The sequence below is a fragment of the Lynx rufus genome, unplaced genomic scaffold, assembly GCF_022079265.1.
Source record: "Lynx rufus isolate CCGP_SWC_20201006 ecotype Redwood Valley unplaced genomic scaffold, mLynRuf1.p SCAF_5, whole genome shotgun sequence".
Lineage (NCBI taxonomy): Eukaryota > Metazoa > Chordata > Mammalia > Carnivora > Felidae > Lynx > Lynx rufus.
The window spans coordinates 76,008,075-76,034,104 of NW_025814867.1; positions in this window are offsets into that span (position 1 = coordinate 76,008,075).

Sequence of the window (26,030 nt, forward strand, 5' to 3'; positions counted from 1 at the left end):
ATTGATCTGTTCTAATGTTTTTTGTTTTTGTTTTTGTTTTGATAGCATCAAAACTAACCTATATTAGTTCTTTTCTTCTGATTTTGGGTTTTATTTGCTGTTCTTTTTCCAGCTCTTTAAGGTGTAAGGTTAGGTTGTGTATCTGAGACCTTTCTTCCTTCTTTAGGAAGGCCTGGATTGCTATATACTTTCCTCTTATGACCTCCTTTGCTGCGTCCCAGAGGTTTTGGGCTGTGGTGTTATTTTCACTGGCTTCCATGTACTTTTTAATTTCCTCTTTAACTTCTTGGTTAGCCCATTCATTCTTTAGTAGGATGTTCTTTAGTCTCCAAGTATTGGCAACATGTTTTTTTCTTGAAGGAGGTTCTGAACAGTGCATCTTCCTTCTTATCGGGGGCTCAGACTCTTCAAAAACCAGGACCTGCGTCTCACTACAGGTGAACCACTGAGACAACAGAGGTCGTGGCTGAGAGTGAGGGGATTTGGAATGAATAGCAGAGGAGGGAGGTAATGGGTACCAGCTGTGGACCCCCAATCAACTGTGGCAAATGGGGTCTGTATTTCATCCCTTAACTTCCCTCTTGGAGGTTTCCCTAAGGAAGAGAGCCTTTAGGGCCCAAGGGGAGCTGCTCTCCACATGTGTGGAGAAGTGAGTCCATGCCACATGAGCTGTGTACTATGGTGAACTCAGAGCTACAGCACTCACTTCCCCCTCAAGAAGCCAAGAGCAGTGAGGTGAGCTGACAGCCTCAGCATGGGGATCCACGTCACGGTCAGCTTCAGCTTTTGAGCTGAGGTCATGCTTTTCTTGGGTTGGCCTCAGCCAATGACTGAGCATGATGATAGGACAGGGCCTGGCTGTTTTTGCCCAGTAAGGGACTCTCCTAATAGGAAACCTTGGACATCTTTGTTTCAGTGCTCCCACAGGGTGGCAAAAACTTTGTCCTGTCTGCATTGTGTTTGCTGTGTATCCCCAAACCATCTTCCTCCACTTCTTTTTTTTTTTTTAATTTTTTTTTTAATGTTTATTTATTTTTGAGACAGAGAGAGAGCATGAACAGGGGAGGGTCAGAGAGAGAGGGAGACACGGAATCTGAAACAGGCTCCGGGCTCCGAGCTGTCAGCACAGAGCCCGATGCGGGGCTCGAACCCACGGACCGCGAGATCATGACCTGGGCTGAAGTCGGATGCTCAACCGACTGAGCCACCCAGGCGCCCCTCTTCCTCCACTTCTTTCATGACATTACTTGCTCATGAACCCTGTGCTCTCCAAACTCTTTGTCGGCCTCTGCTTCCAGAGACCTCTCCACGGGCACAGTCAGCCTGGCCTACCCCCTCTGATCTCTGAGAGCACTGGTCTTTACAACAGGTGCTTTGTACTTGATTGTGGTCTGACCGACTGACCATCCTGACTGCATAATGCCCAGCTTGGCTGTCAGACTGTGCTTTGTGACTCTGGCAGGGACTCTAAGATTCTTGTGTGTGTTCTCCGAGAGTGTGCGGCCTGCAGGCCACTGGGAGGGAAGAGAGGGGGAAATAGTTAAACAGGAGAAACTCAGGAACCCTGCAGCCAGAGGGTTTGTTTGTGAGTAGGTAGTTCTCAGGGACAGCTTTAGGCTAGAGGACTTTGGCCACCAGGTGGGGCCTCTGCGGTGTGGACTTCATCTCCAGACCCTCCCCTCCCTCCCTGAGGGCCAGATGAAGATAGAGTGACTTGTGGATTAGGTATCAAGGGCTGGGGTGGGAAGAGGCCATGAGAGCCCCAGCACATCCAGAACAAGAGCTGCATTCCAGAGAGCACAACAGGTGCCACAGAGAGACTGGAGGTAGGGGACAGCATTTCAGAGTGTTGGGGCAGATGGATCCTCTATGGTCTGGCTTAAGAGAATCTGAGGGTGGCTTCAGTTGCTGGGACTCTCTGCACACTGACTTGGCCATTACAACTAAAAGCACTGGGGGCAGGGAGGGTCATTTTATCAGAGTTCTTTAAAAATACTGATCTACAACATTATATTAGTTTCAAGTGTACAACAATGACTCAGTATTTGTATATATTGTGAAATGATCACCACAGTAAGTCTAGTTAACATCTGTCATCACACATACTTTTTCTTCTGTTGGGAACTTTTAAGACCTACTTTCTTAGCAACTTTCAAATACACAATTCAGTATTATTAACTGTCATCATCCTGCCATACATTACTTCCCCAGGACTTATTTATTTTGTATCAGAGGACTTTATGGTCACAGAGCATGGCTCCAGAGGGAGGAGAGATCAAGGAATTAAACTACCTCCCTCAGCCTCTCTAGGCAAAGCACAGATACACCATGAGAGAGTGCACCAGAAGTGTACCTACCAATAACCACACCCCAGCCGCCCTATGTAATTATTGTCATTTGTTCTAGTAGAGGGAATCATGTGAAACTGCCAGTTTTGTAGGTCAGAAAACAGTGAAATACTGGTAATTTTATTTGGACTAATTTAACAGAGTTGAGTTTAAGTTAGGAGTATATGTATTTCCGGACTAGGGTGGCTATTTACGGACCTTCCCCCAGGCAGTATTCCCCGAGCGCCCCCTACAGGCCAGACCTCAAACAGAAGTCTTACCATGCTTCCTTTGATTCTATTCTCACAGCATCCCTAAGAGTAAGTAAAATTATTAGCCCTCTTTTTCAGATGAAGAAAGAGAGGCACAATCAAGTATTGTGTCTAGGGACAGATTTACACTTGTCTGACCTACAAACTTATGTTCTTGACCAACCCCTGTACTGCCTGCCTCCCCTCCTCCCCTGCCCCCAAAGTCCTCTGTGTGGCCTCCAGCGGTTGAAGTGGGGTTGGGGGCTGGATTTGAGTTAAAGGACTAGTCAGAGAGCTCTGGACAGAGTGGCCCCTACGTGATCATCGAGGTCCGAGGTAGACTTTGTGTGGTCTACAGTTAATATAGTGTATGACTCTCTTTAGGAAAAATAATACAAAAAAAACCCCTTACTTTTACAGATTTTGCATAAACATATGTCCATACGAACATTTTGCCAAGGCCTGTGCCCTTTGCCTTAGGAGGGACTTGTGCAAGGGATGGGTGCTGAAGCTTAAGTTTCATTATCCAGGTTCTGATGCTCAGAGGGGCTGGGCAGGAAGCAGCTTCACAGAGCAGGCTCAGCAGGGTGCTTTGATCTGGCAGAGCCCAGGAGAGTCCAGCACATTGACAAGTTCCACCCAGGACCCAGGGAGAGTGTATACACAGAGACCCCAGGTGGTGTGTGCCTCTTCCAGAGGCCAGACTCTGAAAAGGGTGTCCACAGTCGGCCCCGGGTGGAGGGTGTAGGTGTGGAAAACCTTACACTCCCTTGTTGGCATTTCCTTGGCAGAGAGCACTACAGCTTCCACTTACAGCCACGGGGGGGAGCTGCTCCTCTGGCAACTGTTTGTGAAGAGCCCCCACCCATGCTCCCTGGACCACTCCCCACTGTTATTCTCAGGCCCAGCTCTGCGGGTGAGGCCTTGCCTGCATCCGTGGCTTCCCCTTTCAAGGAACAACTCACAGGGGTGAAGGTACAGCAGTTGGAGGGAACATACTGATTCTACCTGGGTTATACTAAGGAGGACATTTTTCTTCCTTCAGGAATGACTGACTCTTTAGAACATTACATAAGTAAAAGCTAGCTGAATGTTTAAACCAGAAATTTTAGTTCATGTTTAACCCAAGTTTAGGAATAGAGATGATTATGTCAGTACATCTGGATTCCGTGCTGTTTTGGAGAGGAAGACTGGCAAGCTCCCAGCAGGGCCCTGTCCCTGCACATGGTCTTTCTCCTCACAGCTGTGAACCCCTGGACCCCAGGACTGGTCTTTGTTCATTTGATAACCCTTGACCTAGCACACTGAGGTCCAATCAGCATATCCGGACTACACAAGTGAACAGAGAAAGAAGGGGGCAGAAAATGGGAGGGAAGGAAATGATGAGATAGAGGAAGAGACTGCTACAGCTTATTCAACAGAACTTTGTCTATTCTCTGCAGGACTTTAGAAATAAAGAAGAGAGGGGATATGGGGCATCTGGGTGGCTCAGTTGGTTAAGTGTCTGACTCTTGGTTTTGGCTCAGGTCATGAGCTCACAGTGTGAGTCTGAGCCCTGCATCTGGCTCTGTACTGAGAGCATGGAGCCTGCTTGGGATTCTCTTCCTTGCCTCTCTCTCTTCCCCTCCCCTGCTCATGCTCTCTCTCTCTCTCTCTCTGTCTCTCAACATGAATAAATAAACATTAAAAAAAGGAGAGAGGATATAAAGGTAATGAAGTTGGTATTCCTGCTTTCACTTTCTTGTGGAGAAGAAAGATGTGCTCGTAACTGTGGCATTGGGCAAAGTATAAGGGTCTTCTTGGGAGAAGCCCAGCCGCTAGCTGCCAAGAACTCCTTCTACGAGGTACACTCTTCAGGGGCGCCCAGCATCAAGCTGCCTGGTAAAAATGTTCACAACCTCACTTGACTCTTGGTCCTTTGTAGGTGACATGCTAGTTTATTTATACCTCTGGAATCTTTTAACAATCTCTAGAACCCCAGCATCTTGTACTTCCACGATGATGGATGTAAGTGTGTCTTGATTCCTATAAGCAGCATTTTTAAAACACAGTTTGACAATCTTAGTCTCTTACTATTTAGTCCACTTACATTTAATATTATTACAGATGGAACTGGGTTTACACCTGCCTTCTATTTTTATTTTATTTTTGCTCCCTTTTTTCTTCCTTTCTTGTTTCTTTTAGATTAATAAAATATTTTCTATAACTGCCTTTTCCTTCTATTCAGTTAACAGTTATATGTTCTTTCCTTTTTTTTTTCAGCTTTGCATTAGAGATTATCCCATAGGATAATAGATTACTTTCTGTACCTTGATGGGATTTGGAAATTTTGCCAAGAAGATATTTTCTTCTTTACCTTTATAATGATTTTGCTCTCATAAGTCTGAGTTGACTATTCTGGTCAATTTTTCTATATACATAGGTGTATTCAACATGTACACTTAGGGCATTTTTATTTTCAGAAAGTTTTCTGAGATTATAATTTTTGGATTGAACACTTTATATTTAATTTTAAACTGACTTTATGGTGGCATAATTTACATAAAATGAAACTCACCAATCTTAAGTGTATAATTTGTATATATTTGATAAAATAATATACAGTGTGTAATCATTAATGTAACCATTATTGGATTATAGTTTTATCTTTTTAAAAATGTTTATTTATTTTTGAGAGAGAGCTAGATCACAAGTGGGGTAGGGGAAGAGGGAGAGAGGGAGAGTGAGAATCCCAAGCTGATGGTGTAGAGCCGTTGAGGGGCTTGAACCCATGGATTGTGAGATCATGACCTGAGCTGAAACCAAGAGTCAGCCACTTAACTGACTGAGCCACCCAGGTGCCCCAACTGGATTATAGTTTTAAATATTAGTTCCATTCCATGGCTTTGTTTTGCTTTCTCAGCAACTCCAATTATATGTATATGGATCTTTTTTTACCTATTCTCTACAGCTATCACCTTCTCTCTCATCATTTATACCTCTTGGTTTTTGTTCTGTTGGCTGTATCCCTTATACTTTCAGTTGAAGCTGAACCTACTCTCCTTTGGGCATCCTGTGACTTAATCTCTACTTCTGAAATAATTTAACTAAAAATTAAAATATATTGAGGCACAGTTGACATATAACATTATATTAGTTTCAGGGGTGCGGCATATGGATATGATATTTGTATCTATTGCTCTTTAATTTTTCTTCTATCTCTTTTCTGAATTTGATTAACTCCTTTTACATCTTGTTTTTTGTCCACTCCTATCCTGAATCTTTGAATTTTGGTGTTCTTTTATATCTCAAATGCCTATTTAATAATATTTAATTTGTGCTGGACATTGTGTGATGATTTTCATCTGTCCTTTGTTTTTTTGGAGGGGGTGAATTCATCAGCTGAACATACAAGGCTCTTACTTTTCCTTTTCTTCTCATAGTGTCTTGGTATAGAAGCTACCTGTCATTTGTCTATTTAAAAGTGTGTTGAATTTTCCTGGACTGTCAATAACAGGTGAAGGGCTCAGGTGGCTTACTAAGATACTTAGTTCCTGAGTGCTCTCTTGTATTGTTAAGTGAAATGAGATTTCCTTAACAGATTGTGATTTGTTTTTGTTTTTGTTTTTTTGTCTTGCTCTGTCTCTCAAAAATAAATGTTACAGAAAAAATTTAAGAGGTGGCCATGCTGGTAAGGGGTTCTCCAATACCCTAATGTGCAATGACTTCCTATGAGCCCACTCATTTCTCTGGGGAAGGAACTTCTATTCTCTTCCCTGAAGGATGGATGTCTGTTTTTGACCAAATGGGAATTGGAGGAAGGGAAGAGTGGGGAGATCATTTATATTTTACACAGGCTTTCAATTAGCCACATATCATTCTTGTTCTCCACTGTACTACTGTACCTGGTTTCTGAGCGAACTGCTCTTCTCTGACATTCTGTAGGGCTAAACAGCTCTTTTCTGTTTTGTTTGTTTGTTTGTTTGTTTGTTTGTTTCTCTGTGCCAGTATTCTAGTCTGTAGCTTTCTTCACCCTGCTGCATGACTTGTCGACTCCTTCTGTTTCCCACCTTCCGGAATTCTGTTGAAATCTCACATCTGTTGATGGGCCATCTCATTCTCTTGTGGCTGGCTGTAGGTTTATCAGCTTTTTAATCCTTCACTTTAATTTTACTGAGGATGTGGAGGGATTGGAAATAAACAGAGACATTTAACCTGCCATCTTCAATTAGGAATTAGAAATGTCTGCTTTTGGAGTTTTGAGTATTTGAAAGAAAAGCAGTCCCATTAGAAAGGGGAAGAAGATGGTGGTTCTTGGTTATACAAGCCACCAGAAGCTTGATGTGGTCCTGACCATCACTCCTGAGCCAGAGGACAGTCTGATATGATTGTGCCTGAGGACTGAAAGAGCGCGTGGTTCACAGCAGAACTGTGGTGGTGGGCACCGAAGACCCTGCACCTGTCCCTGGGTCTGAAGTTTCCCATTCTTTTTTTCTTTAATGTGTATTTATTTTTGAGAGACAGAGAGATACAGAGTGCAGGTGGGGAAGGGGCAGAGAGAGAGGGAGACACAGAGTCCAAAGCGGGCTCCAGGCTCTGAGCTGTCAGCATAGAGCCCGATGCGGGGCTTGAACACACAAACTGCGAGATCATAATCTGAGCCCAAGTTGGCACTTAACCGACTGAGCCACCCAGGTGCTGCTGAAGTCTCATATTCTATGCACTGTGGAAAAATGTCTTTAACTTAACAAAAATGTAGTTATGTGTTACATTGAGCATCACTTCCCTGTCATTAGATATTTGAGTGCCAACTGGTGTTTAAAGTTACTTTTTACCCCGTCCTGAAAATTACCGTATTTTGTTTAACTAGTCCCTGCATCGGAGCTGACCACTAGACCAGACTTGCTCTGATATAAAACCAAGCCTGAGCACCCTGTACCCTCAGGCCCTCAGAACCAGGTCAGCGCCCATCATTGTGTGGTTCTGGATTCTTCCCTTTCCCCATGGATGACTTTTCAAGCCCCAGGATGCTTTGCCCTTGAGCTTACAGAATTATTGAGAAAAGGAGGCCCAAGCACACTGAGAAAACACCAAGGCAAAGACATGACTTGGATCCCAGCACAGAGCCCTCTCCTCCTGCAGGTACAGTCTTGGTAGAGCTGAGCCCTTTCCTCACAGGGATTGGCTTGTTTGGCCAGAGGAGCTAGCCCTCTTGAATCCCTCTTTTGAGCTGAAAGAACTTGTGTTTCAAGCCTTTCTCTGAAACCAATGTCAGCGCTCTCCTGTGACCCTGGTGTGCACTGATTATGTGCCAGTTCCACATTGGTCTGGAGTCTCCCAGCATCCTGGAATCTGGACCCTTGATTGACGAAAACACACCTGATGTGGTCCCACAAATCCTTCCTTTGGGTGCCAGGCCAGTATGCACTGCTCTTACAGATATTACATGATTGGTGGAGACCAATGTGCGACCTTGGAGGGTCATTTTCTCTCTCTTTCTCTCTCTCTCTCTCTCTCTGAGCTCAAATGGGGTAACAGTGCCCTACTGTGCCTCATTGGTTGTGGGTCTTCAATGCAATAGTAAACGTGAAGTTCTTGGTACATCATCTGACTCAAACAACCCTTTCCCCACTGACTTAGTGAAACCATGCTCCTTAGGGTTAATGAGGTTGAAACTAGCAGAAAATTTCAAGCTTGTTTTCCAGAGAACTTTCCCCCTCAGCAGCTATTGTCTTTTTAGACCCTCACTAACACACACACTTGCTGTTTCTGCAGAAGCCTAGACACAAGGTCAACTGATATGGTTCCAGCCCAAGAACAAACAAGGCCCTGGATTCCTTACCCAAGATAAATCCAAGACCCTATCCAATTTATCCTGGCTCTCAGAGCATGCCCATAGCCCCTTCTCCTTGTCCTAAGATAACCTTCTCACATCAGGGGATGAATTTTGCCTTGTTCTGGTGTTAAGTCTCCACCCCAAAGTGAATATGGGATATATTTGCTTAATTAATGCACATGCTCCATCTTTACTCATGACTAGTCATAAGTTTCCCTGCCTTTTTCATCAATATGTATGTTATCTCAACCACTATGATTATAAAAAAAAAAACTTGTTCTCTTCCCCTTTGGGGAGGCGGATTTGAGGCTTGTCTTCCTGTCTCCTCATTTGGCTCCCTTCCGAATAAACCCTTTCCTTGCTGCAAACTTGACGTCTCAGTGATTGGCTTTGCTGCACATCGGGAAGATGGACTTGCATTCATTTATGCTAGTGGTCTCCCTGGCTTTAACCTACTTGCCCCTGGCCTATCTCTACCTGGCTCTTGGAGCACATCTGAAGGATGCTCTCTGGATGAATGCAAGGCCACATCTTCTTTACATGAAGCTAAAATTCTTGCCTACTTCTCTTATCATAGAGTATCTGGGGCTCATCTCCTGAGTGTTCATGTGGGCTCTGGGACATGCACCATATTCCTGGGGCTTCTCCACTTTTGTTTACTTCAGCCTTCCTTCCCCTTCATCCAAGTAGTAGAAAATTATTTCCCCCATCGCTAAAATTTGGGCAGTGTAGAGAAAGGATATCAGTATAGGACATGCAATCAAAGTAGCCAGTATTTGAATCCCAATTCTGCCATTTATTAGCTATGTTACATTTCAGAAGTTACTTAACATTTCTACACCTTAGTTTTATCATCTATAAAATGATAAGAATAGGGGTACCTAGGTGGTCAGTCGGTTAAGTGTCCGACTTCAGCTCAGGTCATGATCTCACGGTTTGTGAGTTCGAGCCCCATGTCAAGCACTGTGCTGACAGCTCAGAGCCTGGAGCCTGTTTTGGATTTTGTGTCTCCTTCTCTCTCTGCCCCTCCCCCACTTTCACTCTGTCTGTCTCTTTCTCAAGAATAAACATTAACAAAAATTTTAAAAATATGATAAAAATAACACGTATCTCACAAGGTTTTGAGGATAAAATCAGCAAAGGTGATATTTTATAAGTAGTAATGTGTTGGCAGTGGTTGTTATAAAGAAATACATACTCCCTGTTGGGTTTCTGTGTGGTCCTGTTTTCTGGAAACACTTCAAGCACACAACTCCCTTATGGTAGCACCCAAATTGAAACATCCTGAGACCAATAAATGTTCATGACCCATCCACTTTATTCATTCATTGAATAAATATCAGCTTAAGTCTATCATGTTCCAGGCCCTGTTATAGACACTAAGAATGCATCAACAAAGAAAACAAATCCATACTCTCATGAGGTTTATATTCTAGTAAGAGTAATAGATAATAAACATAATACATAAATCACATAGTGTGTTAGAAACTGGTAAATATGAAAAGCAGAGGATGGTAAGGGAGACTGGAAACATTGGGAAAGGGGCTGCAACTTTAAATAGAGTGGTCAGAGAAGGCCTCACTGAGATGGTGACTTTAGAGCCAACAGTTGAAGGAGATGAGAGAGTGAGGAATGAGGTCATCTGGAAAAGACATTCCTATGCAAAAGCCATGATGTAGGAGAAAGCCTACATGGTGTAGGAGAAAGTGTTTGAGAAACAGCAAAGAGGCCAAAGTGGATGAAACAAAGCGAGTGAGAGCGGGGAGTAACAAGAGATGGGGCCAGAGGATGAAGAGCCTGGTAAGCCACTATAATAACTTTGGTTTTCATTGTTTGTGTTGATTGTATATTTATCAAGACAAACTATTCATTCCTTAGCTCACATATTCATGTGATACAGTTCAGGAACATAGGTCAGTGACAAACTTCCATAGTACTCAATCCAAAGAAATGCTTTACATTCCAAATCCCTTCGTGCTCTGAAAGGTATCAGTCTTTGTCATCTCCTCAAAATCTTTCATGGAATTATAATTTCTGTGGAAATCTGTGTATGCCTACTTTCTTGGTTCAGCCATGGCAAGCTTGAAGAGTGCTGCAAGCCTAGGGAGAGAACAAATGCTCCAACAATATGAAGTCACAGACACCTCCCCACAGCTGAGGTTTCACTGTAGAGGCCATGGTAGCTGTTCTCCTTAATGCTCTGACTTTGGTTTTTACTCTGTGTGATTTGAGGAACCACTAGAAGATTTTGAGCAGAGGAGTGATTTTATTTGATTTGTGTTTTGGCTTATGGGGTAGGGGGACAAGAACGAAAGCAGAAAGACAAGTTAGGGGGTTGATATATTAATCTAGGTAGAAATGATAGCGGTTTATATCAGGGTGGTACTAGTTTTGGGGATGAGATTCTGAACATAGTCTTTTTTTTAATGTTTATTTATCTTGAGAGAGTGAGAGTGCAGGTAGGGGAGGGGCAGACAGAGACAGAGAGAGACAGAGACAGAAAGAGAATCCCAAGCAAACTCTGTGCTGTCAGTGCAGAGCCTGATGTGGGGCTCAAACTTGCTGTGAGATCATGACCTGAGCCGAAATCAAGAGTTGGACACTTAACCACTGCACCATGCAGGTGCTCTTCTGAACATATTCTAAATGTAGAGCAAAATCAGTGTATTCCAATGGATTGTATTTGGATGTAAAAGAAAAAGAAGATTTAAGGTCCAAGGTTTTTGGCATGAGCAATGGAAAAATAGAATTGCTGTTACATGAAGACTGCAGGTTGAGCAGATTTGGGAAGAGGTAAAATCAGGAATTCTCTTTTGGACAGTTGAGTATACAAATTTGGAATTCAAGGAAGAGTTCAAGACTAGAGGTGGTATAAGTTTGGGAATTTTCAGCATACTTACAATCATAACACAATCATGGCACTGGATGAGACTGCCAAAGGAGTTAGCATAGACAAAGAAATGAAGAAGTACCCTGGAGTACTCCAAAGTGAAGAGGAAGATGAAGAACCAGGAAGGATGCTGAGAAGGAGCAGTCAGTGAGGAAGAAGAAACTGCTGAGTGTGGTATCTTGGTAGAGTATTTTCAGGAGGAAAGGGTGATCAACTGTGCCAGATGCTGTTGATAGGTCAGGCAAAGTGAGGACTGAGGACTGATCACTGGATTTTGCAACATAGAAGTCACGGGTGATCTTGTTCAGAGACACTTTAGTAGTGTTCTGGGGGTGAAAGCCTGACTGCAGTGACTTTGATATAGAACTGGAGAAGGATTGGAGACAGTAAGTACAAGTAATGCGTCAAGTGGCTTTTCTTTCTTGTTTTTTTAATTTTAATTTATTTTTATTTTTAGAGAGAGAGTGAGTGGAGGAGAAGGGCAGAGGGAGAAAGGGAAAGAATCTTAAGCAGGCTCCACACTCAGCAAAGAGCCCCACATGGGTATCCATCCCGTAACCCGGGGATCATGACCTAAGCTGAAATCAAGAGTCTGACACTCAACTGACTGAGGCACACAGGCGTTCCTTAAGTGGCTTTTCTATGAAGGGGAGCAGAGCAATGAGACAGTAGTTGGGGAAGAAGGAAGGGTCAAGAACCAGTTTTCCTTTGAAGATGGGAGTAATAATAGTATGGTTATATGCTTATGGGAAGGACTCAGTAGAGAGAGAAAACCTGATGATGTGTGAGAGAGTGAGAGAGGGTAGAATTACTGGGAGAGGTCCTTGAGTAGGTGAGAGTTTAGCTTTAGACAGGACCACTGATGCTTTTTATCTGTAGTCAAAGAAGGTAATACAGAATTTGCTGGCACTGATGCAGTAGTGGGATGATGTGTCTCTTTTGACAGATTTAATTCCTTCAGTGTAGTAGGAAGCAAGATGACAAGTGAGAATGAACACAGACAAGGTGTTGGGGATCTGAGGGGAAAATAGGTGGAAAATTGCCATTTATGACTATAGGAATGTGAAAGTGTTAGGATGTATAGTATGATTGCCTGCTTATAGTAGAGATGTGATTGAGGTTTATGGTCACAAATTTAGAGTGAAAATTATGTGTTTCTTTTTCTCCAGCCATGTTCAAGTGTATGAGGGCAGGTGTGGAGTAGGTGGAGGGCTGGGCTTAACCTGGTTTGTAGTTTTTCCAAGAGTGTGACAAGAAGTGAAAGGGGGGCAAAGGAATTAATATTGTGATAAGTAGAGCAATTATAATAATTGGATGAGGAATTTAAATTTGGCAAGGAGGGAAGAGGAGACATCTGGGGGTCGAAGGACTAGGAAAGGTGGTGGGAGCCAATGTATCTGAGGTCCTTGTGGGGCAAAGCACTGCTGCAGTTTGGGTAATGAGGGAGTGAGCTAGAAAGATAGAAGATGAGGGCAGAAACTGGAATGCATGATTGACATTATGGCTTTAGTTATTGGCAAGTGCCAGAATGGTCAAGAAATATGTGATAGAAGAAGGGTGGAGAACAAAATCAGATAATGGGAATCCAGAATGTTGCTTGCCCACTCTTGCTCAGAATCTCAAGGTGTGTGTGTGTGTATGTGTGTGTGTGTGTGTGTGTGTTGAACTTTGCTTTTCTTATCATTATAGGATGAATATAAAATAAATATGTATAGTTCACAACTCCATATAGCAAAAAAAAAAAAAAAAAGAAAAAAAAAAGAAAAAAAAGTCATTCTCTGGCAAGAACTACTTGAGTCTGAAAGGTTCATTGGTTTTCTGGGTGAAAGTGCCCAGACAGCTGTTGGGAATGTGGGTCTGCAATATGATAGTAGAGATGGATATTTGATAAAAAGAAAAGTTGAAGCAATGTGGGTAGACAAGATTGTCTTGAGAGAATATGTACAGCGAGAAGGTTGGACTTTGAGAGAACCCATATTTATAGGAGGAAGGGTCAAGAAGACACGGGAAGAAAAGAGTTTTCAGAGTGTGGGAGTGGTACAGAGCAACAAGTAGTGCAGACAGTCCGGTAGGATCAAGACAAACAAAGAGCCCTTAGACCAGCAACTGGGAATCCTTGCTGATCTTAGAACAGTCTCTATTGGGAACAGGGGCTGATGCTAGGTGGGGATGAGTTAAGGGTGGGTGGTGAGGATGTGAAGACAAGGCATATGGACTATTTTCTTGAAGTTTGGGGGAAAGGGAAAAGCAAAGAGAATGAGGGAAATCCAGACAAGGAGAAAGAATCCATGAAAATGCAGAGAGGAAGGAGAGGAGATATTTGAAGCAAGTCCGAAAAGTGAGAGTGTGAGACACAGGGAAGGATGAATCTAAGAAAAAAGAAACAGCTTCTTCTGAGACAAAAAAGAAAGCAGAGACCCCGAGTCAAGAAAGGGAAGTGTTTTGACAGGGAGGGGAGGCAAGTTAGGATTCTTGTATTGATGGTATTTATGTCCAAATTTGGTCTCAGCTCCAAAATTTACTTACAGCCACGATTGGTTTGTGGTAGGAAGCTTACCCCCTGGTTTTGCCCATCATCCCCCACCCTTACCTAAGCTTCTCATCTTTTCTTCCTTTCCTTCCTGTCCACTAAGTGTTGTCACATTCCAGCCATCTGACTCTTGACATCTCATCTCTCCCCACTGTGCTGTCATGGCCAAGGAAATGTCCTCTTCTCTTAGGACAACGCTTTACTACCTATTCCGTTAAGTGTTGAAAATTTATTATTTTTATCTCTTTGGATGGAGCACCTGTCAAATATTTCCATTAAATTTCCTGCTGAGACTGCTAGCCAAAACTTGCTCCCTCCTTCCATAGTGACAGAACTGGACACATGGCTGTCCAGTGACACCATCAGAGCAGTCTCCTTTGCACTTATTAGGTGTGGTGGTGCATCTTATCTTGGTTCCCTCCCCTCCCACCCCCACACACAGTAGAGATTGAGATAAAGGCTTTAGTGTGGGTATTTTTTGGGGGAATATGATCTCAGAGAGTAAGAGTGAAGCATGAGAAAATGAAACAGGAAAGGAAAGATGTGTTTGTTGTCTGCTGCTATGTGTGACTGATGCTCAAACTAGAACACTTTCTGATAAGCCTCATAAATGCATCTCAGAGATGTCTGCTTGGGGTTCAAAGGGGAATAATTTATCCTTGGCTTCCACCCCCATTGATCTAAGCCCTAGACTCTAAAAATAGACCATATAAGCCTTAAATCCCCCTGTATTTTGGGCTGCGCATATATAACAGCATTGAGGATAGAACTAGTTGTATGTGGCACTGGGCCCAAGGCAAGGCACTGTAAGGTTGCACAGAAAAGGAACTGGTTGAGGTCTGTGCAAAACTGATTGTCAAAGCAGCGGCTGGAGTAAGAGATGTGGCCAAGAGGATTTGAAATGGTGCACAAGAGAGCTCCTTGTATCACTCATATCTGTTCTTGCCTTCCATCATGTCCAGTCCAGCATAGAGTCCCCATCAAGAAGGTGGTCAGCTACACTCTCTGCAAGAATGTAACACAAGAAGGTTAGTAGAACAAGCTATGGTCCTCACTGGTGCTGCCAGTCCCATAGCTGAAACTGGCATTTATCATCGTCTTCTCCCATCACCATTACATGCTTCCATGTCCATCAGCCAGCACTTTGATAGGTGTGGGTTGGCTGCCTGGTGGGGAGACTTAGTCCTTTACCCCAAGGGATTTGAGCCTTAGCAACCTTCCCCCTGTTTGGGCAGCAGTTGTAGTCATTGCCTGCTCACCATTACTGGAACATAGAGACTCTGGGTTTCAGTCATAGTCCTTCCTGCTCCCATCAGATAACAACCCTAGCTCTTTGTGGCAGTCAGCATCGATTGTCACTCCTACAAGTAATCTGCTTATTGGTTCACTGGCATGGGATTCCAGGAGGTCCAGGGAGAAAGTGAGTGGGAAAGGGAGAGGTAGAGAATCTTAAGCAAGCTCCATGCCCAGCGTAGAACCCAAAGTGGTGTTCCATCTCACGGCCATGAGATCATGACCGGTGCTGAAATCAAGAGTTGGATGCTTAACCAACTGAGTCACCCAGGCACCCTAGGAGCCAGGCCTTCTAACACAATAGAGCATAAGGCTGTAGGTGCAGGAAGCACAAAGTCTGAAAGTGGGCCACTGGACTCAATGGAGGGAGGGGTCAATCCTACTTCTGTCTCTTGGTTCCTGGGCCCGTGCGCAATAGCTAATGAGGAAACAACACTATGTATCACCCGTTGGCCAGTGGCTATCTGTCATCTCAGAGGGTGTACCTCAACCCCACAGGGTGTTGTCTTCAAGCTGGTGCCAAAAGCAAGGCTTTAAAGGGCCATTCCAATGTTGTCTTAGGTTGTTTGTTTCGGGTGCTGAAGAATACAGAAAGATCAGTAGATCCTACAAAAATATGTCCACGTCACACTGCCTTTGCCATAAGTTGGGTTCCTGTTCTGCAGTAAGGGTATGTGATACATTGCACTAATAGACAACGAATTTTGTAAGCCTGAAGATTGTGGTACTAGTAGAAGAACTACAGGCAGGAAAGGAAACCAGGGAAAGTATGCTGTCTTTTGAGTGGCAATGGACAGTCAGGTAGAAATCAGTATGGTTGTTCTGTAGCTGCTGAAGGCTTAGCCCAAGTTCTCATACATTTGCTTGAAGGGTCTTCCCTTCAGAACCTTGGAGAAGATGGCTCATAGGGGACTTATGTTTAGGGCCTCAGATTCACTCAACTGAGCAGGCATACTGTGTATGGCTGCACAGGTTGTACACTGCACCACAGCAGGGAGTGCAATTTGCAAAATTATGACCTGTATGGCACCCCTGCAGTTGTGCAGAACAGAGGTTCTACCAAAAAGCATCAGACTTCAGCACTGTGGAACAGTGTAACAAATTTGATGCTAAGTGAACCTCTAGGATCAGTTTAGTCTGAGAGTGTAGATAGGGTGTGGGTATTAAAATCTGTCCTTGCCTTGAATCTCGCAGAGGTCCTGCCACCTCCAAAAGCCCCTCCAGGCCTTCTTGCATTCCTCCATCTATTTCCTCCATTCCAGTAGTGGGAGGGGTGGCGGTGAATGCAGAGGCCCCAATTTACAGGACAGTCAATTTTATGCCACTTCAGTAGGCAGTGATACTGGGCTGGTGGGTGCCTAGGTTGAGCTGTTTTTATGGTCAAAGTGACGACAAATAGCTCCAGGAATTTTAGTAGCACTTTTTCACCAAGAAGCTCATAGTGCTTTTACTTTATTCTCATAATATCTCTTTGAAGTTAGGAGAGGATAGTGGACACATTCCCCATTTCACCCAAGGAGAAACTGAGGCCAGAGAGGAAAAGTGACTTCCCAATGTTGTGGACTAAATGTTTGCATTCCTCTCTAAAATTCGTATTTTGAAATCCTAACCCCCAACGTGGTGGTATTTGGAGGTGAGGCCTTTGCAGGGTGATTAGTCAGGAGGGTGGACCTCATGGATGGGATTAGTGCGCTTATAGGAAGAGACACGGAGAGATGATCTGTTTCTCTGCCATGTGAGGACACAATGAGGAAGCCATCTGCAAGCCAGAAAGAGGGCACTCACCAAAAACCTGAACTTGCTGGCACCCTGATCTCAGACTTCTAGCCTCCAGAATGGTGAGAAATAGTTGTTTGCTGTTCAGGCCCATTAGTCTAATGTATTTTGTTATAGCAGCCTGAACAGACTAAGACACCAGGATCACACAGCAGTTTCATAGCAGAGCCTTTTCCCTCAGTGCATTACTACTCAGACAATTGCTAATTCTATTTGCCAACTCCACACCCCAAACCCCAGAGGGGAAATGAATCAGTCAGGGTCCAATCAAAAGATGGTAACCACACAGTAACTTGAACAGGGCAAGTTCACTATAAAAAATTATTGACTGTAAGAGAGGATTGGGATAAAGGAAGATTGGCTAGTAATTGCTGGAGAAAACTCAAATGAAAATCGGGTAAGTAGATATAGGGAGCAGCCCGTACCTCCAGATCTGGGACAGAGCAGATCTGCAAGAGGGCCTCCCTCTGCAGGGCTGAGACCCCGACCTCATGGAGGAAAGGCGTAGCCAGGACTCACTGGCTGAGGTCAGGTGTGGTGAGGTGCAGTGCAAGCAGGACTCACTGAGAAACAGTTCCCAGGGGTGTGGGGCTGGGGTGGGGTGGAGCTGGCCGTGCAGATGTGCTGGCTGCTACAAAAACCACGCGTGTAGGTGGACCAGGAGCTGCGGGAGGCTGCCCAGGGGAGAATACTGGAACTTGGAAGCCTGGCCCCTTCCCCCTCCAGCCTCCTTCTGGTATCCACCACTGAGAAAGCTTAGCATTTGACAGCTGCAAGGGAGAAATACTTTAGGGTCCAGCTCCATTATCACAGGGCAATAGACTTGGAGAGGGAATGATTTGGTAACTGGCACATGGAACATAGAACCTGGTCTCTCAGTTAGGAGTATCTTAATTCCATTTGGTAGCTCTCAGCTCCAAAATCTCTAGGCACTAGAAAGGGGAAAAGGAGCCCAGAAATTCAGGAAGACAGATCAGCATGGTGTGGAATATACCCAACCAGGGACTACTCTAGGGGAAGGGAGGAACTCATAATAAATGTTTTTGTACTTTTTAATTGAGGTATAATTTACATGCAATTAAGCACTCTAATCTTAAGGGTACTGCTTGACAGATTTTTACACATGTTTAGATCCATGTGACCACACCCCAGATCAAGAAAGAGAGAACATCTCCAGCACTCCAGAGGTCCCCCTCACTCCCTTCCCAGTCAACACGGAAATTTCCACTATCCTGAGTCCTATCCTTATAGATTGGATCCTTGTTTTTGAATTTCATATATATATATATACACACACACACACACACACACACACACATATATATATTAGATGGTGCTCTAACATCTATATATGAAGATATATAGATATTCATATATATATATATATGAAGATATATATATGGAGATATATAATATCTGCTCTTTAGTGTCTGGTTCCTTTTATGTTTGTTTCTGTGAGATTCATCCATGTTGTAGTGAATAGTAAAAACCAGAACAATGTTAAGGAAAAAAAAAAACAAACCAGAAAGAAAAATTGGCCATGATGCCTACTAGGCTGCTTCCTATGAAGACGTGTCTGGTTATAAGCATATCTACATACCTACTCTCCATGATGCAGATTTGTGCATATATTTCTAGATCATCAGGCGACCATCACTTAACCAGCTGTGTGATGCTCCACTGTGTGGGTCCAGCAAGCTCAGGTAAATAGATAAGCCTCTGAACTGAGAGGGACCATCCAGTGGGGGGATGGGGCAGGCAGGCTTTGAGTCATTGGTGTCACTGCTGAGTCTTCAGTGTCTGGAATTGGCAAAGCCAGCTTGAGAAGGAGGACCTCAGGGAGCAGGTCCAGCCTTTCAATGGCCAGGGCTTACTTAGAAGAAAGTGAACTGGGGTCCACAGTGGGGCTAGACTTGGGGCATCCTGGTGGGGCTGTGAGGCAGAGCTCAGCACCCCAGGTAAGGCCATGGGGTAAGTGGTAATGACTCAGAGGTCAACAGGTGATAGGCTCTCAGAAAACTGCCTTTAGTGCCACAACCTGCCAGGGAGGTGGGGGTGGGAAGTGCCACTGGAACTAATGAGCTGGTTCTTTTAGCTCCTCTTCAGGTTTCAGCACCTGGGGCTGTAATGCGCCTCAATAGGTAAGGAAGGCAAAGTCCGTCCATCGGTTACAAGAAAGGAATTTATTGGAAGGGTACTGGCAGATCTCATGAAGCCTAAAGACTGGAACGGTGGGAGGCCTCAGGAGGGTTTGGGGACTGGAAGGGCAGGGACCAAATTTCTTTTTTTGTGCACATGCATGCTCCCTGTCTCTGGCTTGGCAAGGTCTCTCTTGTTTGCTTCTCTCTGCCTGTGTCTCCACTCCCTTCCTTGAGTTTTCTCTACTTTACCACATGCCCAGTAAAATTTGGCTGTTTCAGCCTCGTTCTCTGAGACCTCTAGGTGAAGGGCCCATGGAGCCTGTCTGTCTCAAGAGAGGGGAACCAGGGGGTAACATTTCCCCACCCTGACCCTAAGCTTTGCATCTTCTAGGGCCCACGTAGCCAAGAGAGGGGCAACTTGGTGCAGTCATGGTCTCTGGGGTTGTGTGTGTGGTGGGGGGGGGGCAGGGATATCTAAGAGAGCATAGTCAAGAGAAGTGATGGGTGATTTTAGTGCCCAGGAAAAGAAGAGAAGGTAGGGTCTGCCATTCAGAAAATTGTCCTCTGGAGTTCCCCATCCAGAACAACCTCTGCAGTTGATGGTGCTCTAACAAGAGTCTGAGGGCTTAATCAGGTTCTGGAATGGGATGACAGTAGCTGTAGGGAAAGAACCAGTGGCTGTGATCTCTTGCAGATGGGAACTGGGTGGCAGTACAACTGGAAACCTACTGAGGTTCCGTTACTGGGGAAGGGGTTTCAGGCAAAGAGAGAGGAAAGCCCCAAGGGACCAAAATAGTTTACCAGGAACAGGGGAGGGGCAGAGGCTTTGGAGCCCTAAGGACCAACTGTCATTTCTGGGGAACATGGGGCAAGTCAGTCATGTGGACACCAGTTTGCTCATCTATAAATTGAGACAACACTCACCTTACAGAACGGGTGCTAAGCTTAGAGATGACAGTTGGACATGCAACAGTGCTGTAGAAGCTAGCCACTGTCATTGTTTTCAGTGCATGGGTACACACACACACACACACACACACACACACACACTAAAAAACAGGAAAGAGAAGTTGAGTACCTGTGTGGGTCCCCCAATTTCATGGAAGGTACTATTGTAGGCTTTAGCCAGTGCAGTCTTGGTATTGGGCGTCTGGGGCCTTTCAAGGGCCTCACAATAACGTTTGAGACTTCAAATTAACCGATTGGCTCAAAATACAAAGCAAAAACTCCACAACTGAAAATGACAAAGGTTAAGTCATCTGCAACTAGACTAACTCATAAGTGATAACTTATTCTTCAATATAAACTGTGAAAAGCTATATAGGCCATGATATGTGACATCAGAGTGCCTAGTGTTGTATGTTGGCTTTAGCACTTACTGGCTGTTTAGTTTTGGGCAAGCCACTGAATCTCTCTGTGCCTGTCCCTTATCTGTAAAATAGATATGATTACTGTGCCTACTTTAGAGGGTTGTTGTTAAATACTTAGAATGGTGCCTGGCACACATTCTAAGCATTAGCATTAACTGTTCTGGTCTGTTAGCATTAACTGTAGGATGAGGACACATTTTAATATGCTTGATATAAGTAAGCGAGGGCCTCCAAAGAAATGGCCTGAGCCTCACAAAGTGCTTAAAACAGCCCTGATCATGTTTATATGACCATATATTTTTATAGATCATGTGTAACTTAGATTGCAAACCACAGATGTGTGATTTTATCTGTGTAAAAATTAGTGGCTCTCTGCAGAATGATAATGCTCCCAGGGGTATTTGGAAAATTTGAGTATTTATTTATTTATTTATTTTTGGTCATAATGAAGGGGTTACTGCTGGCATTTAGTGGAGCCAGATTAGCATGACAAAGGATTTCTCCTGTGTCCCACAGGACTTTTTTTTTTAAGTTTATTTATTTATTTTGAGAGAGAGAGAGAGAACATGTGAGCAGGGGAGGGGCAGAGAGACAGGGAGAGAGAGGACCCCAAGCAGGCTCGGTACTATCAGCTCCGAGCCTGAGCCTGACACGAGGCTCAAACTCACGAACCTTGAGATCATGACCTGAGCCGAAATCAGGAGTCAGATGCAGAGCCACCCAGGCGCCCCAAGGACTTTCAAATGTAAGTGAAAAACCTGTTTATAATGATTCAATTCTAGAATCTAACAGAACCTGGAATTATGTAGATGAAAAATCTGCTTATAAATACTGGAGCCCAGAATGAATTCTATTTTACAGATGAACACGAAGTATTTGTTTTTGTCTTCTGTTTTTGTTTTTGCTTTTGCTTTCTTTTTAAGCAAGGTTTAATGAGTACCAAATTTCCTGGGAAGCAACAGCTGCCTATATCAAGGAAAGATTGCATTGTGTTGTGTTTAAAATTTTACTGAGTTTACCGTTTTGAAAAGTCGTTGACAGCCAATCCTCCTGTATTACTGGAGCCACCAAATCTGCGGCATGTTAACTGTCCTCTTCATGGTGATTCTACATTTACATAGTAACATGCTGATTTAACCTGTGTGACAAAATGTCAGATATAAAGGAAAACAATCAACAACATTCAACTGAATATTGAAAATCTGGTTTTATATCTGCCAGCATGTGGACAGTTGCCAACGTGCCATCTCTGCAGTTCTTTTTGTTATTGTTGTTTATTTCTTTATTTATTTCTGAGAGGGAGAGACAGACAGACAGACCGACCACATGTTGGGGAGGGGCAGAGAGAGAAGGGGACAGAGGATCTGAGGTGGGCTCTGTGCTGACAGCCTGATGCCAGACTCGAATCCACAAACCGTGAGATCATGACCTTAATGTTCATATTTAAGAGTCAGACACTTAACTGACTGAGCCACCCAGGTGCCCCTTTGCGGTTCTTTTTAGGTAAACAGCTACCTCTCAAGATAAAGTGAAGATTTTACAAAGAAACACATTTATTACCCTGGCAGTATATCATTCATCAAAGATTTGAAGACAAAGTTGGAAAATTAGAATTTTCACTGAATGGTAAAAAACATCTTTGAGTAGAAGGTAAAGTTGTTGCTGTTTTCCTTCAAAGGAATATAAATGCTTGCAAAATAGGCAACCCATAGTAGAAGAAACTCAAGTTACCCAGGGAACGATAGGTTATTAGAATAACAATGGGAAAAAGTCCAGTTGACATGATGTTTTATTCCACTAATTCTGATGATACTGTTCTAAGAAAATCGATGAGATGGTGAACGCCGTTCAGGGTCATCTGTGTAATGAGATCAGGCAAGTTCATTTCCGTTCCTAGTGGGTGAGGGCCCTGGTGGGATAAGGAAGCTCTGTACTCACATGGATAAGGTTAAGGGATGAAAACGGCCACAGTGGAAATATATTTTCAGAGTTACTGACAATGGCTACAAAGGTGTTGACAGTGTTCAAAACCCTTAAAAATAATTCCATAGAAAGAAACAATTTCCTTTTCCAATGTCATTGTATGTGCCTCAGATTGAGCCTCAGCTAAATTTGTTGGCAATGAGTTTGCAGGCCTTTAAAAAAAATTAGCGCCAGATGTTTAACACTGCTGCAAAGAAAAATATTTTGTGAAAATTGTGCATAATTTTACTGACTTTGGATATCTTGCTGTTTTCTATGATTTTTCACTGCTACTCTGATACAGTGTTCCACCTTTGAAGCCCTAACTTCTCTAAGATGTCTTGTATTCTTTTCCAGTTCAGCCTCTATTCTCCACTTGAAACAAAATAACCCCAGGCCACAGTGAAATAAATGGGGTAGAAAACTCAACCATGTAAAATGACGTAGGGATGCATTTTTGTGGTATGAACAAGGAAACTATTTTCCAGAAGGTCTGTACTATCCACCCCCGCCCCCCAAGAAAAGAAGGTACAAAGGTAAATATATGGAAGCATGTTATAAAATTTTTTTTAAATGTTTATCTATTTTTCAGAGAGAAAGAGAGAGAGAGCGAGACCGTGTGTGTGTGTGTGTGTGTGTGTGTGTGTGTGTGTGTGTGTGTGTGAAAACATGGGAGGACCAGAGAGAGAGGGAGACACAGAATCAGAAGCAGGCTCCAGGCTCCAAGCTGTCAGCACAGAGCCTGACGCGGGACTTGAATTCACAATCCACGAGATCATGACCTGAGCCAAAATCGATGCTTAGCCAACTGAGCCACCCAAGCGCCCCTGGAAGCATGTTATATATGTTATATACAACTATGCATATATCCATCTGAGCAGGTCCCAATTCAGTTATGTTCAACCTGTCCTCTCCAGTCCCCATGACCCCCCAGTATTGGCCCACGTTGTCTACAGCTTGCAATAGCCTTGCCTGGGATTCTCCTACAAACATGACCCCGCACATTCAATCAAGCACGTTCCTTGCAGTCATAGAGACTCGAGCAAGTATACATCCTCTCTCTCCGTCTGTGTGCATGTGTGCACAGGCGCCTGCTTGCTTGCATAGACTGAAACGATGCCAAAGCTAGCTTTGAGAGCACTGTGAATTGTGCACGTCCCAAACATTCTTACAGTACCCACCTTGTAGGGTAAGTGTTGTTATCTCTTTAGTCTGCCTCCGTTGGAGACTGAGGTTTGGGAACCGATGCTGGTCAGGGGCCTGGAACAAATCTCATTATATTAAAATATGCAAGATCTTGGAGCTTATTGTGTATGGTCACCAGGGTCTTTTGAAGTACTAGAAGGCATGCCTTGAATGAATATTGAAATTTCAAGACAGGAGATATGGTCTCTGAGATATTTCATCACTACTTTGTTCCATGTCATGCAGAAGGAATTTTTTTTTTTAATCACTGTTCATGCAAACAAGGTCAACGCTGTTATGAGAATATTGTTCTTGTATTTTCATTTTTGACAGCCTATAATTTACTTAACATGTTATTTCTGTTTCCATTAAGGTTAATTAATCCTTTTTTTCTCTTATCATAAACAAATGAGTGTGGCATGCTATTATTTATCTTAATTCTAATTTTAATTCTGATTTTAACTGGAACTCTAATTCTTCTGTATTTATTGTAAGAAAACCCTCAAGAATTTGTTTAACATTTATTTGTTTTTGAGAGACAGAGAGAGACAGAGCACAATCGGGGGAGGGGCAGAGAGGGGGAGACACAGAATCCAAAGCAGGCGCCAGGCTCTGATCTGTCAGCACAGAACCCAACCTGGGGCTCAAACCCATGAATGTGAGGTCATGACCTGAGCCGAAGTCAGACGCTTAACCGACTGAGCCACCCAGGTGCCCCAAGAAAACACTCTTTTAAAATGTTTATTTATTTATTTTGAGAGCGAGTGTGTACTCATGGGAGAGGAGGAGGGGCAGGAAGAGAGGGAGAGAGAGAATCCCAAGTAGGCTCCACACTCATTGCAGAGCTCGATCTCACCCGCCTGAGATCATGACCTGAGCCAGAATCAACAGTTGGCTGCTTAACTTACTGAGCCACCGAGGTGCCTCTGGAAGGAAACCCTTCTAATATTTTTACTTTTAAATCTAGACTGGCTCAAATAAGGAGGTACACTCATCTGACTCTATTATGCATTCTAGTATAGTTGTGCCACGGTATTTACATATAGAAATGTATATTATTTTATTATCAGTTGTTTTTATCTCTCCTTTGTAGTTCAGCTAGGATATGAGAAAGAGAAAATCTGTCCCTCATACTCAGAAGCCAGTATGGCACTCACTGAGAACATTTATTGGGTTCTCCTGTTGCACATAAGCAATTTCATAGAACACCAGTATTTGACAAGGCCACTCTGTGACCTTTGTGGATCTAGATAAAAATAATTGCGCTCTGCAATGGTGTCTGAACGCAGACAAAAGATTAACATGGTCCAAAGCACAGAAGTGACCAAACATCTCCTGGTCCTGGCTTCTCCTTTACAATGATAGTTTTAGCCTCGCTCTAGTCTGCCCTCCTTCTCGGTAACATTTATTAAAACGCCCCGTTATAGAACGATTGCCGCTTCGTGATAGCATCCAATCCAAAGCAAAGCTCTGCTTCCATGAATCTTCCCCCAAATCACCTAACACAAACCTAAATCCTAAAAGTCCTTTCTACCATGTGAAAGGCACATACTCTCCCTCCTTGCAGTGAGCAATAAATGAAACTTGTTCAACCACGGCTGTGTTCATGAGGGTCTTTGGGCAGGGAGATACCAACAGATATTCTAATTATATATATCTATATATTTATATGTAGTTTTTGTGATTATGTATATAGGCTGATTATATTATCTCTGAATTTCATTTCAGAATCATAAAGGGGGGCTGCAAAGTATGTTATAAAAAGAGGGCCCTGAGTTTGGTAGGACTGTTGATAGAAATTTCTGAACTTGACTGTGCCTACAGGTAAACCACAGTTTGTATTGCCTGCATGTAAATCCTGTGTGTGTAAACATAGTCCTTGTGTGGAATGCTGCTTAAATGAGCACCTAGTGTCAAATTACCCGCCCCCCCCCCCCCCCACACACACATTGTTCTCTCATTAAATACAGAGCGAGCTATTGTCATTGTCTCATGCTTCCCTGTTAATTGGACATACTGGGCAGTGTTGTTGGAGCATTAAACCTTGTTACCATTTAGGGACCTTCATGTTTCCCTATCATTTGACTTTCAGATGTGTGCGTTTTCTTCTGACTGACAGGTCAACCACCCTACCAGGGACTGACTGTTAAATGAAAAGAGCAATCTGTCAAAGAAGTTTTGTTTTTAACAGTGTGTAGGAAGAGATGATTTAGGTTACCTAGGACTAAACATTAATACATGATCTTATAAGGTCACTGCTCATTTCTACCCGACCACCTCCCACCCCAGGTCTGCAGCACAGAAATCTTCGTTTTGTTCACTGATTCCTTTCAAGTGCTTAGAACGTGCTAGAGAAATACTTTTGGCATGGGTGAGTGGGTGAATCAATCAGTCAGTTGATCAGTCGGTGATTTATCCATCTCCCTCACTTCAGGTGTGTGAACCTTTGAGTACCGAGGGCCACTCAGCCCTCGCCCGCAGCGGGGCTGT